This window comes from Boleophthalmus pectinirostris, unplaced genomic scaffold, assembly GCF_026225935.1.
Source record: "Boleophthalmus pectinirostris isolate CB_2022bp ecotype Guang Dong unplaced genomic scaffold, ASM2622593v1 HiC_scaffold_3, whole genome shotgun sequence".
NCBI lineage: Eukaryota > Metazoa > Chordata > Actinopteri > Gobiiformes > Gobiidae > Boleophthalmus > Boleophthalmus pectinirostris.
In genome coordinates this window covers 21,309,413-21,323,886 of record NW_026571299.1, presented here as the reverse complement: position 1 = coordinate 21,323,886, position 14,474 = coordinate 21,309,413, and the positions used below count along the sequence as shown (strand labels likewise).

Below are 14,474 nucleotides of genomic sequence, written 5' to 3'. Positions count from 1 at the left end.
CTATATAATAGTACTATACTACTACTATACTACTATACTACTATACTAGTAGTACTATTCTCCTATACTATACTGCTATACTACTACTGTATAGTAACTATAGTACTAATTGAGAAAGAAGTACTAGTTGACAAAGACAAATGTCTAGAGAAAAATGTAAACAATGGTGATAAAAACATGCTCCAGGAAGAACAGTTGATTGTTACGGTCAATTAAATTCAATCAACCAATGAACCTGTCCAGGGACGACAGGTGGATGAACACTGGAGCTATAACCTGATGTACAAACATCTCTCCTGTTAAGGTTCATGTTAAAATTGTGCACTGTCCCTGTCTCATTAACTACATAAATAAAAGTAATAGTAATAAAAGTATTCTAGTGGTAGCAAAAGCAGCAGAGGTAGTATTAGCACCATAATGTAGGGCTAAAAGTACAGAAATACTGCTATACAATCATATACAAATACCACGAGAGTAAATCTAGTAGCAGTATTAGTATTAGTACTACTAATACTACAACAACTACTGCTTCAGCAGTAGTTGAAGCAGTAGTGACTGTCATAACATTATAGTAGTCGAAATAGAGATAAAGATATTAATGATGTACACAATGGTAACAAGAGTAGTAGCAGTAGTAGCAGTAGTTAGAGGTAGTATTATTTGCAGTATCAGAAACAGTAGCAGCAGTACACAGGTCTTACCTGGTGAAGTTGCAGTTCAAGTGTCCCTCGGGTCTGTCATGTTCGTGACTCGGTCAGACTCAAACTAAACTCCACTCCGAAAACAAAGATAACAGAGTGCGGACGTAATACGCGCGTCACGCAGGTAAACCGCGCGCTCCTGTGTTCTGATTGGAGGAGCAGAGCAGCGCGACACCGGCACAGACACGCGCCTATGAGCACAGACACCGAGACAGAGAGAGGTGCACAGCGGGGAAAAGGAGCTCTGAGCCCGGGGAGGGAGAGAGGAGGACCGGGGCTGGAGGTGGAGACAGGGCGCCCCCTGCTGAGTATTAAAGAAGTATTACAGATGTGCAGTGGAAACAGACATTTCAATCATGTTCACGCGCTCATTAAAAACCTGATGAGAGTAATCTGATTTCTGACTGTCCATGTCTGTGCAGGTTTGGACAAGGACATTACACAAACAAGACAAACTCATGGTAAAGACAAAACTGAAGGAGAAAATGTTCAACTTTTCCAGAGCAGAAAGGTGAGTTTCTTCACAAGTCTAGTGTGACCAGACATCTCTAACCCGGGACAGTCCCAGCGCTGAGCCCTGTGTCCTCTGTCCTCTGTCCCAGCAGATTTATACAAAACCACTGATTTGTCCCAGTTTTACACAAGACATGCTGGTGTCCCTATTTTAGACCACAGTTTGATCTCTGACAAGTAAAAGGGGAGTATGTTGTCATTTGTTTAGCTAAAATACAGAAAACTGTGCTTGAAAATGAGAATAAGGCAAATATTATCACATTATCATTTTATTTATACCAACCATCTGAACGTTCCTAATGTTCTAATGTTCCCTCGTCAAAAACAGACCTGGAGTTGTGTTTTGTTTCATTCACACATGTTTGATTAACTCTTTATTATTAGTCTGTGTACATCTCCAAAGCTCAGAAGGGTCTGTTCCACCTTGTGATGTCATGTAGTGGTAGTTTTTCAGTGAACAGCTCTTTTCCTTTTAGTTCAGCAGAGATTAATGCCAGGTCTGAAATGATTCACATGATCCTAATGAAGGTGTATGGAGTTTGAAAACAGAGTGGAGCACTTCCTGTAATATTACATGTGAGTGTTTTCTGTTTGCAGGGTTTGTGTTTTAAACATGTGTGTGTGTTTGTGACGAGGAAACAACAGTAGAACATTGATCAGTAAAGAGTGTCATCAGGGTTCTTTGTGCAGGTCAGCTGTTTGTCTGTAACAAAAACATTTTCCCTCCGGGTCAGCAGTAGCAGTAGAGCTTGAATTTGATTCATTCATCTTCATTTCAACACTGAGGTGATTATAGGTGAATCAGCTGAGCTATTTGATGAATAGATTTGTAACTGTGAGCACAGATTTCAGTCATTTCCACCACATGTGCTTCAACTGAATGTTTTTAATTTTCAGTTTATATTTGAAGTCCTGACTCCTGTGAGCCTTTCTCACACAGACAAACTAAAGCGCACACTCCAGAGACATGACAACCCCTCACATATTTATACTCATGTGAAAAGGTCTCACGTCAAAGATCATACAGGTACAGCCACATGCACAGTCAGTGTGCCCCAGGGCAGCTCAGCACCACGATTATGGCAAACACTATGTACAAACAGAGTCATCAGACCTGCAGCAACATCCAAACAGTGCAAACCAGGTCCCATAACACACACAACAGCACAATAAGACAACAACACGATAACTGTCCAGTGTCCGGTGTGTGCTCAGATGTGATATGCAACAACAAAAAGCTGCAGTGTGAGTCCCATACACAACCCACTGTCCTCACAACTCCTGTTCTCAAATACACGTCTTGATTTCAGTTTTCTCTCAAATATAAATGCTCCATGACATGTCTGAAAAGTGAACTTTGAACAAAAACATCCTACTATTTCCACACAAACCATAATCAGTAATGCTCTGAACTATTTTTCCAAAAACATTAACAGTTCCTCTTACCTTTTTGAGTGAAAGTCTGTGTCCAAAATGGTGAGAAAACCTTTAAATATCCGGGTTTATTTTGACAAAGGAGCAGAGACAGAGACACACCGAGAGGCTCAGAGTCAAACACACACTCTCACTCTCACTGCTCGTCTACTCCTGCAGTGTGCTACTTTAAGAGACAGACAGAGAGACAGAGAGAGAGGGGAGTGTGAGAAAGAGAGAGAGAAAAAGGGGGAGCAGAGAGAGAGAGAGAGCGAGAGAGAGAGACAAAGACAGGAAGTAAAGCTCAAACAAAAGTGAAAAAGAAAGTTGTGCAGCGGACCGAAAGTTGCACTGTAAAAAACAAGACCATCAGATTCAAATATAGTTCAGACTTTGATTTGTTCTCTCAAAGTTTCAGGCTTTTTCTGATTATTTTGTCAAGGGTTTCTGTTGAAGCAAAAAAATAAATGGAACTCAAAATAAAAATGTAAAAATATTAAAGGTCCAATATTATACAAAATGTCCTCTTTTGAGCTTTAAGCCATGTTACAATGTTACAGACCTGGAGTTGTTTCATTCACACATGTTTGAGTAACTCTTTATTATCCTTTTACCTTTAGTTCAGTAGAGATTTCCAATTCCAGGACTGAAATGATCCAAATGATTCTAGTGAAGGTGTGTTGAGTTTAAAAACACAGTGGAGCACTTCCTGTATTATGACATGACAAGTTTTTTCATGAGTGTTTTCTGTTTGAGAAAAGAACTGAGCCGAAATCTGCAGTTTGTGACAAAACACAACTCTAGGTCTGTTTGTGATGTGAAACTACATATATCATTATATCTTAGATCAGAAAAGAATTTAATATAATTTTGAGCCTTTAAGAAAGAAACAAGACAATCAGAGTTCAGGTTTAGAAGTTCAAATGACTAAAATACATCTCAAGTTTGCAGTTATTGTTGAAAGTCTGATTTGAAGCGCTTGACTTTTATAGACACGTACATGTTGAGGCCGTGCGCCCTCTGCTGGCACTGTGGGCTTTTGTCCGCTCACAAATCATGATGGGTCCAACCTGAAGCAGAGGAGCTGAAAATGTACAAAGTCATTATAGTCCTGCACAAAATGAAAACAGTTTGAGTGTGACGTGTGCAAAGCCGTCAGGTTTTGGAGATGTTTGTGCTGAGAAAACTTTAAACTAAGGACTGAACTTCTCCTGCACATTTCCAAGGCCTGTGTTAGATCTGGGCTGGAGTTGTGCTCAGAGCTGATGTGTGCTGCAGGTCACGCTCTGCTGAAGTATCTCCAGACTCTGCAGTGATGATGCATGTGCAGCACTCTCCACCTGCCACACTGTGCCCACATCACAACACCACACACACACAATACTTCTGACCACACTGCCACACAATTCTGCATTTACATGTCTTACACCAGATACCAGCCCGCACGGAAACTCCTGCCTTATCCTCCTCCTATATACATATATATGTATATAGTGATTTTCTATCTCTTTGGAGGTAAATGAACACATGAACATTTAGATTCTGCTCATTATAATTTGTAACATGTTGTCTGTAATGGACACCAGGGACATTTTTGTGTTAAATTCACGTGAAGTTAACAACCTAACAAGAACAATTTTTATGATGATCAACATCTCTGACGAGCTCCTGTGCTTGCCTTAAAAAGTTTTTACACTCCCTTTTTTCCCAGCACTATTTAGGCAGAGGAACCTAGTGCCCCCATTAAGAGTCTATTTCAAAACACAAAAAGATAAACTGGTTAACTGGATGTTATAAAGGACACAAATGAATGGACCAGGTCATGTACGGAGAGCCGTCTCTGTGTTTCCTGACAGGACCCTGCCCAGCGCCGCCATCATGTACACGTCATGTCACTCTCACTCTGTGTTCAATCCTCCTGACTGTGTCTCATTCTGGAACAATGAACCAATTTAAGGAGAACACCTGAGAACACAGAGATGATCCCCTCACATGGTGATGGTGATGATGATGATGATGATGATGATGGTGATGACGTTAGAGAAACTTTCCAACAGTCATATGTCCACACAGTTTGAATGTTGTATTTTAATAATACAATTTAATTTTAATATATTTGTCTTAATTCCACTTTTTGTATATTTACTAAAGGAAGGAAGAAGTGTTAAAGCCTGCACCCCTTCCTCTGCTTTTTCCACACCCACACCCCCTCTCTCTCCACCCCTCTCTCTCTCTCTCATGTCTTCCTCTGATCCTTTCTTCTGTCTCTCTCTCCTTTTCTGTTTTTACTCTTTTCACTCTCTCCCCCGTCTCTCTTCCTCTCTTTCTCTGCTCTCTTTTCTCTCTTCTCTCGGGTCTCACCATAAAAACATCATTGGCTTGAGTGCTCAGATCCACTGAGCCACAGGTTGGTGGTTCGATTCCAGCTCTCACAGATGAACGCTGCTGTTGTGTCCTTGGGCAAGACACTTAACCCACCTCGCCCCCAGTGTCTGCGTACACTGGTGTATGTGTGTGTGTGTCTCCTCCTTCATCCTTACTTCTATCTCCTTTCTCTTTTTTCTAGCTCTGTCTCTCATCCCTTCTCTCTCTAATCTCTCTATCTCTCCGTCTCCGCCTCTTCCCTCGCTGTTTTTCGCTTTTGAAATTTTTCAGAGACGCAGAAGACAAGAAGCACCTGTCAATACCACAAACCAGAACTACACAAATACTACTACTATTACTACGACTATTACAACAACGACTACACAGAGGTACACCGCCTCACACAGCTGTACTCGGGTGTTACAGTCACTTTCCCAGAGCTCCACATTGCCTGACCCCGAGGGGAGGGGGCAGCAAATATGAGTCACAGACGGGAGGGAAACCGGTTCAAACCTCCAGACCTGAAAACATGCTGCTTTTGTGTCACTGAGCAAAACACTAAGAATACTTGACCTTCCTAGAACCAGCAGGTGTAAACCAGGTCGAACACAGAAGTACAGATGTGGTCTGGACCTTTCACTGGAACTTATGACGAGTAATACACGTACTACAGAAAAATACACGTACTACAGAAAAATACAGGTACTACAGAAAAATACATGTACTACAGAGGAGTACATGTACTACAGAAAAATACACGTACAACAGAGGAGTACATGTACTACAGAAAAATACACGTACTACAGAAAAATACATGTACTACAGAGTAATACACGTACTACAGAGAAATACATGTACTACAGAGGAATGCATGTACTACAGAGTAATACATGTACCACAGAGAAGTACGGGTACCACAGAGTAATACATGTAGTAGCACAAAGTAGTACATGTAACACAGAGTAGTACATGTAGTAGTACAGAGTAGTACATGTGGTAACACAGAGTAGTACATGTAGTAACACAGAGTAGTACATGTAGTACAGAGTAGTACATGTAGTACAGTTGGAGAAGCACAGCTCTATGCGACAGGATGAAAAAGAAAACAAATCCATGTTGAAACATACTACCTCACACCACAAGGTCCCTGGTTCAGTTCCTGGGTCCTGTGGGTCTGTGTGGAGTTTACATGTTCTCTGTGACTGTCAGTCGGCCAGTTGCAGCATTTTGGACTCCTGCAGGCGCCGAAGACAACGTTGATCTAGGCCTACAGAAAGAGAGCTGAGAGTCCAACCTCGATGTAATAAAAACCTCTAAATAAAAGGGAAGCTTGGGTTTAAAAGATAAGGGTCTCGGGTGGAGATAGCTCGCCTTCAACACCTCCAATTTGTTTAGCAAAGTTGAACAAAGAATCAAAAATCACACCAATCATGTTTTTTAAAATTGTTTTACGTGGACACTGCACTAAGTTCTAAGGGGCCCAGTAACTCTCCATCTTTCTATTAGCCAGGGCGGTTTGGCTGCCTCCGATGCCCTCACACTGCTCCAGACGTGAGAAAAGCCCTGCTCCACCGGATCTAAAACTGCTGTGACATCTAAAAGTACAAGAACAAGAACTGCAGCTTTACCACAATCAACAGCTAAAAGCAGGACATTAAAAGATTTTAAACCAGACTGAAATTTCTTCCCAATGCCACACTGTAAACCCGAACGTTCAAAGTAATTAAATAGAAGAAGTTGTGTAGACTAAAAGTTTTACGAATTATCCTTAATTAAAACTTAACTGTGTCAAGTAACATGTTCTTCTTTTTGAGTAATTTTAACTCATATATTTTGATTAAAGGGGAGTACTGTGGGCATAAGTGAGGTATATAAAGTCAAGATAAGACTGGAGTTGATTGTACACAACTTTCTCTAATGTCTTTGATAAAAATGTAAATTTGGAGATTGGACTGGGCCTCAGGGTTTGGACAGGAGACCGCTGGGAATATCAGGAGCAGTGGGATCCCAATTCTCTCTACAGTTTAGAGTCCAGACTGTATAACAAAGTGGACATCACTCACAGTGTTCAGCTCCAACCAGATGAAGCTCATCGCGGTCAGCAGTCATAGCAACTAATCTGCCACCAGGGACCATTTGGAAATCTGAGAGCAAAACCAAAGAACCAATCAGAAGCAAGACTGTTGAAGGTAACCCTACTTCCTGCTCACACTGATATGTTCATATCTTGATTTACAGACAAAATATCAAAATAAAACCCCCAGGACCGTTTAGAGTGGATCCAGACCAACATTTTATGACCAAAATGAGGAGTCTGACACAGCAGTTACAGAGAAAGGGGAGGTGGGTGTCAAGTGCAACCACTCCTAGTGCATTACCTATGCTCATTCATACAGACATGGACAAAATAGTTGGTACCCTTCTGGTAATGAAAGAAAAACCAGAAATGGTCACTGAATTAACTTAAAACTGAGAAAAGCAATAATAAATAAACATTTTCTGAATAATAATCAATGAAAATCAGACACTGTTTTTTAATTGTTGTTCAACAGAATTATTAAGAAAAACAAACTAATGAAACTGGCCTGGACAAAAATAATGGTTCCCCTTGAAAAAATTGTAAATAACTGGACAATAGGGACATGTTAAACTTAGGTGTGTCTCTATTTGGTAAGACACATCAGCTCTATGTTCACAGACACAAAAATGAAGCAGACCAAGAAAAGAACACTGTCCCTACTGTGAAGCACGGAGGAGGTTTGGTTTTGATCTGGGGCTGTTTTGCTGCATCTGACACAGGGTGTCTTGAATCTGTGCAAGGTACAACAAAGTCTCAAAACTATCAAGGTATTTTGGAATGAAATGTGTTGCCTAGTGTCAGAAAGCTCAGTCTCAGTCGTAGGTCATGGGTTTTCCAACAGGATAATGACCCAAAACATACACAGCTAAAACACACAAGAATGACTAAGAACAAAACATTGGACTGTTCTGGAGTGTTCTTCTGTGAGTCCAGATCTCAATTCTACTGAACATCTGTGAAATGAGCTGAAACATGCTTCTGGAGAAGGAACTCTTCAAACCTGAGACAACTAGCGCATTTTGCGCACAAGAAATGGGTCAAAATACCTGTTGACCAGAGCAGAAGTCTCATTGACAGTTACAGAAATCATTTGTTTGCCGAGTTTGCCTCAAAACTTGTGCAACAAAATATAAAGTTTAGGTACCATAATTTTTGTCCAGGCCAGTTTGTTTTTTCTAATAATTCTGTTGAACCACAGGTGAAAAACAATGTTTGATTTTTGTTGGACAATTTTCAGTAATTTTTTTAATTTATTGTTGTTTTTCTCAGTGTCAAGTTATTTCAATGATGATTGTTGGTTTTGGGTACATGGTGTAGTCGTTGTGCCATTGTGTCCTCAGGCAAGACTCTTCACTCACATTGCCTAATATGAGGTGTCGTGTGAGTGTAGGTGGTCGGGGAGGTATATTACATGTATTGCAGCAGTTCTATAGTAGTGTATGTTTTGAAGTAGGTCGGCCGCAGCAGGTGTCCCCTGTTCAGCTGTGAAACTCTGCGGTTTTACTCAGAAATGCCCCAAGACTCAGACACAGGCAGGTCTCCTCCGCACAACAGTCTGTGTGAAACAAGCTCTCCACTCAGCCCAAGTGTTTGAACCTGCAGAAGAGGCAAAAACTGGACTCATGTAAGACTCTAAAACACACAGATTGTGCTTGTGTTTGCTCTGTACTTACAATCTATGACACCACTTCACCTGCACATGAGCACAAATCACAGTATTGATCTAAAACTAATTTGACTGTGGGCCGTCCTATGGAGAGCTGCATCACACTAAGTTATTTTAAAGGACCAAAATGACGACGCAAGACTGTCCAATCCTCCACGGATCACAGATTAAGACACTGGAGAAGGAAGTGTGTACGTCACATTGTACCAGTGGAGCTGAAAACAAAGGTAGAGCAACAAAATGGCGTCTTGAAAATAAGTGATTAAAGATTCCTCAAACATGCACGAATCACTGCAAATACAACTTCAGAAGATCAGTGAGAAGAAACTACTATGACATGGTTAAAAGATCTGAAAAGTCCATTTTGTAGAATCGGTCTGATTTAAGACTTTCAGGTATTACTCAAGTAGAAGACAAAGGAATGGTATACAGTGACTTGAGTAAGAGTAATTTAAGAGTGAATTAAAAAAGAACTGTTGGGATGTAACAAAGTCAATGTAATTTAAAGGACAAAGCCTGACTTTAGACTCACAGTGGGAAGAGGATGCGCAACTCTTACTCATGTGATGTTTCTGCATACACTGTGAATGCCTGTCAGCCTGTTCCTCTCACGCACAATATTTATCTGTGATTACATCTGAAAATGTGAGTCAAAGTGTAAAGTGTGTGGAGCTTTTTCCCGGGGGAGTGTCGGCCACCTGCTTGTCTCCATGGACATGTTATTGCTTTGCCTGGAATGTTCTGCAACTGAAACTTCACAACTGAGGTCGTGTCGGTTCTCTGGGGCTGCGATGCTAACTGAAGGCACTGCACAGTCAGTAGCTCTATTAGACTTTCATCTGAGCTTTATTTGAGCACAGTCTGATCACAAAGAGCTGATTTAGTTGGAACTGCAACAAGTGAGGATTTGTGCTGTTAAACAAGTCCCTCTTAAATCACATCACAGTCTCAAACTTGCATTACCAAACCAGTTGAAAACAGACGAACACTCAGACGATCACAGGCTCCTGATGATGTGCTCTTTAAATCCACTCCATTTATTTATTTTTTTTTTTTCAGTTTAAACGGTCTTAAAACTTTTTTGGCTGTTTTTGCAAATGTGCACTGTTGAACATTCCACCATAGAGATACATGTAGAACACCCCCAGTGTGATTAAGGCATCTATCTCCATGTAGACAAGCAGGTGATGTCACTAAGTTACAAGTCAGATCTGTGCACAGACGACCCGGACAATTTTGGTAACTGAACATATGAAAGATCATGAAGGTTTATGTCATATGTGGAACGTAACATCTCCATGGAGACAAGCACCAGGAAAGTTCCACAGGGCCTCTTTAGTGGCCTCCCTGTTGCCGTGGCGTTTCCCCCGCACACAGAGCGGTGAGAGCTGCACACAGAGACAGTGTAGGAGTCAGAGCTCTGTTCTAAATGTCACACTAAACACTGTGGTTTCCTGAACGTTCACCTCAAGCCCCAGAGCCGAGTCTGCTGTCGACCTTCTGTGGAGACACACGAGCTGAGCCACTCCACAAGCAAACACACCGAACTTCAAGAGAATATGAGCACCTCAGACAAACTGAAGGTCAACATCTGTGGAGCAGAGGTCAGAATATTTCTGAGCCTCGAACACTCGGACCGTGTTTAATCCATTCACTCTTTTTAGTCTTACATTGACTTTTCAATCTATAAAGTATTTTACATTGACCTATTTACTTAACTCTTATAGTGTTAAAAACAACACTCTCTAGTGTGGATAAAAGTGTCCACTAGAGTCGTTAACACTGGTGGTGTAGAGATTATAAAAGAGCACAGGAGGGAAAGAGGAGGCTGTATACTGACATAATAAGCATAAAAATAAAACATATTATTTTAATTCCACATAAACAGGAAGCACACGTTTGTGGACTTGATTATCACTCGTCTTGATTTTACGGACAGACTGTGGGTCATGGCGCAGGTCGTTTGTTTCACATCAGGACGAGTTTCAGTGTTTCGTAGTTTTACAGGACCGACCTGAGTGTGCAGTGAAAAGAGGGAAACTTGAAGGTTTGATTCTGTTCCTGGAGGAAACTGAGGAAATGTTTGTCTCACAGAGTTTCCACCAAGACTTCCTCCAAATAAAGACTTCAGACTGATGGACAGAGGGAGGAGGGAGAGAGACAGAGAGAGGAGGAGAGAGAGGAGGAGGAGGCAGAGAGAGGATAGAGGGAGAGAAGAGGAGAGAGTGAGAGGAGGAGGGAGAGGAGGGAGAGACAGAGAGAGGGAGAGGAGGAGGGAGAGAGAGAGAGAGAGAGAGAGAGAAGGAGTGAAAGGGGGAGAGTGGGAGGAGAGAGGGAGAGAGAGAGAAAGAGAAGGAGTGAAAGGAGGAAAGAGGAGAGGAGGACAGAAAGAGGGAGTAGGGAGAGAGGGAGGAGAGAGAGAAGGAGTGAAAGGGGGAGAGAGAGAGGGAGAGGAGAAGGAGAGAGAAAGAGAGGGAGGAGAGAGAGAGAAGGAGTGAAAGGGGGAGAAAGAGACGAGAGAGCGAGAGGAGGAGAGAGAGAGAGAGAGAGAGCAAGAGAGAGAAGGGGTGAAAGGGGGAGAGAGGGAGGGGGGGTTGAGAGGAAAAGAGAGAGAGGGAGGAGAGAGAGGAGAGACAGAGAGTGGGGGAGAGGGGGAGAGATAGAGAGTTGAGAGGAGAAGAGAGAGGAAGGAAAGACAGGGAAAGAGGGAGAAAGGGAAAGTGGAGGAGAGGGAGGAGAGAGAGAAACATGTAGGGGAGAGAGGGGGCATGACGAAAGAAAGACGGGGGGAGGAGAGGAATGAGGGGAGAGGGAGTGGAGGAGAGAGAAAGACAAGAGTTAGCGAAAGACAAATATAAATATTGTATTTGTCAAAGAACTAAACTAGACGAACTTTGAGCGTTGGTGATGAGAATTATTCATATAAAACAAATAAAAATCATATTCAGCTCACATTTTGAACTCGTCCAGGAGCCAAACCCAAATGTAAACTTTAAATGAATACACATGATAAGACACGGGGAGGGCATCTGACACACGGGGATATTTAGTTCTCAAAAAGGACATTATAATATCTAAATAATTAGTAGTTGATTTTTGCAGCAGTTTAAATTCCAGTGTGAGTTTCAGTGTTCATAACTGTGCAGACCTTCACCCAATAACAAACACCAAACAAAAGAGTGAGTTTATCAGGACTAACCCAGAACTAAACCAGTATCAGTGACAGAGACGGTCCCGCCCGCGTCAGACCAAAATACCCTCAGAGTCCTGGGACCACCCTGAGACCCGGGCGAGACCTGCTCCTTATCTGCTCCAAGATTCAAGCCGCACCCAAAACCAAAGTCCTGCACCTCAGAAGATGTCCCTAAGAGACCCCAGCGCTGCACATATGCCTGGATTTAAAGATGCACTCAGGAACTTTTCAGGTGGAGGAGCAGCCTCTGGTCTCCATGGAGATACAGGATTATTGTGTATATTATTATGTGCAGTCATGACACAAACACTTCCAACTTGATTCAGTATTAAGTCATAGATTTTGCAGTTGATGTCAGTGATGCTAACTGTAGGCACTGCTCTGTCTGAGGCTTTGTTATAATCTGAGCTGTTTGACAAAGAACTGATTTCTCTGAACCGCAGGTGAGTGGGTCTGTGCTGTGAACCACGTCCCTCTCAGATGACGAGCTCGTCCTGATCACAGCCTCCTGAACACGTGCTCTTTCTGACAACACATCAGCCTGTTTTACATTGTGTCACCAAGGACATGCTGAACATTCCACCATAGATACATGTAGAGCACCCCCACTGTGTTGTCACTGCAAAGAATCAATAAAGAAACAACACCAGAATGTTAAAACAAACCAAATATCAGATCTATTCCTGGTCTGGTTTACTGTGGGAATCACAACTGACCAAAACTAATCTAGTTCGGGGTTAGTCCCAGTTTAATTCTGGTTTATTTCTGGACTCGTGAGTCCTGATTTAGTCCTGGTCTAGACTAGGTCTAGTGGTTAAGTCTCTGTATAGTCCAGGTCTGGTTCTGACCTCAGTCCTGGTGTAATTGTACTTTAGTGATTGTAGTTCAAATTGTGTGAAAGTGGATGTGATCATTCTGACATTTGTTTGTATTATTATTATTATTATTATTATTATTATTATTATTATTATTATTTCTATTTACCTCCAGCAGGAGTTCCACAGGACTCTGTCAAAGTACAGAACGTTCTTCACAAAATGGACTCCTGTGAGTTTTGAACCACGCCTGTGCCCTCCTTAAAATCAGACCTGGACTTGAGTTTTATTTCACACAGGTTTGAGTTTAATTGTTTATTATTATTCTGTCTGCATGTCCAAAACTCCAAATGCTCTGTTCCACCTTGTGATGTCATGAAGCTCCTTTTCCCTTGAGTTCAATAGAGACTGGCAAAACCACGCTGATGATACAAATGTGAAGATGTGTGGTGTGTATGGAGATAATTAACAATATATGGGAGCACTTCCTGTATTACCACTAGAGCTGGGCATCATTAAGAAGTTACTATTTATTTCAAATTTCAAATATATTTCAAATATATTTCAAATCGATTTGATACGTTTCAATAAGAATAAAGTCTAAATCATGTGAGTGACACTAAAAGTCTTTGTTAAACCACATCTTGAGCAAAGTTCATATGAAACACAAACACTTTAATCACCAAAACTTTGAAAATATCAAATGTGTTACATAAACAAGTTTCCTTTGGGTTTTCTTTATTTACGTGTTGCAGAGGTGGAACTTGTGAGTCGTGACTGGGACTCGAGTCCGACTTGAGATTTTTAGGACTTGGGACTTAACTTGGACTTGAGGCCTGTGACTTGAGAGCCGTGATGCTTCTCCTAAAAAAATATGTTTTTTTAGAAAATATTTTTCTCTTTACAACTGAAAAATGTGGTGCTTAATTTTATAAGAACAAATTAGAACATCCCTCCCACTTCAGTTTGTAATATGCAGTAAAACAAAGAACTACAGAGAACCTGATCCTTCATGACAAAATAACAGTTATTTAGCACTTTTAAATCTGAATTATTTCTGTTTTTACTGTAATGATTCACACTAAGATCTAAGAGAAAAAAGAAAAAAAAAAGCATTTCTTATATAAATACTCAGTTATAAATATACTTGGACTTTTTAATAATAATTTACTTTAAAATGCATATAAATGACTTGAAGCTCAAAGCAGACGACTTGGACTTGACTTGGACTTGCCTGTATTTGACTTGGGACTTGTCTTGGACTTGAGGTCAAAAACTTGAGACGTACTTGAGACTTGCAAAACAATGACTTGGTTCTGCCTCCGATGTGTCGCATAAACGAGTTTCCTTAAACAAACAACAAAACTGTAGAGTAACTAAATAATTTAGTCAAACACACCAAAAAAATACTCTCGCCGATATATCGATACAGCAGCCCATGATATCAATACTGTCATCACAATAAACAATGTATCAATATTTTGATATTTTTGCACACCCCTAATTACCACATGACATCACAAGGTGGAACAGAGCGTTTTCAGTTTGAAAGAAAAACTCAGTGTAAATGTGCAGGTTTGTGAGTCAAACATGTGAATGAAACAAACACAAAAACTCCAGGTGTGTGCGTGTGTGCACGTGCGTGTGTGTGTGTGTGTGTGTGCGTGTGTGTGTGTGTGTGTGTGTTGTGCGTGTGTGTGTGTGTGTGTGTGCGTGTGTGTGTTTGTGT

The 14,474-nt window shown here is 41.2% G+C and overlaps 1 protein-coding gene across 1 annotated transcript in view; it reads right to left on the bottom strand.

Annotated features, from left to right (window-relative positions):
* The window catches only part of LOC110165729 (histone deacetylase 7-like), a 67,966-nt gene extending 65,085 nt beyond the window's left edge, over nucleotides 1-2,881 (bottom strand). Inside the window, 1 exon segment of the mRNA XM_055160556.1 lies at nucleotides 2,661-2,881. The gene's annotated coding sequence lies outside the window, so the exon portion shown is untranslated.
* Nucleotides 2,882-14,474: the final 11,593 nt, after the last annotated feature.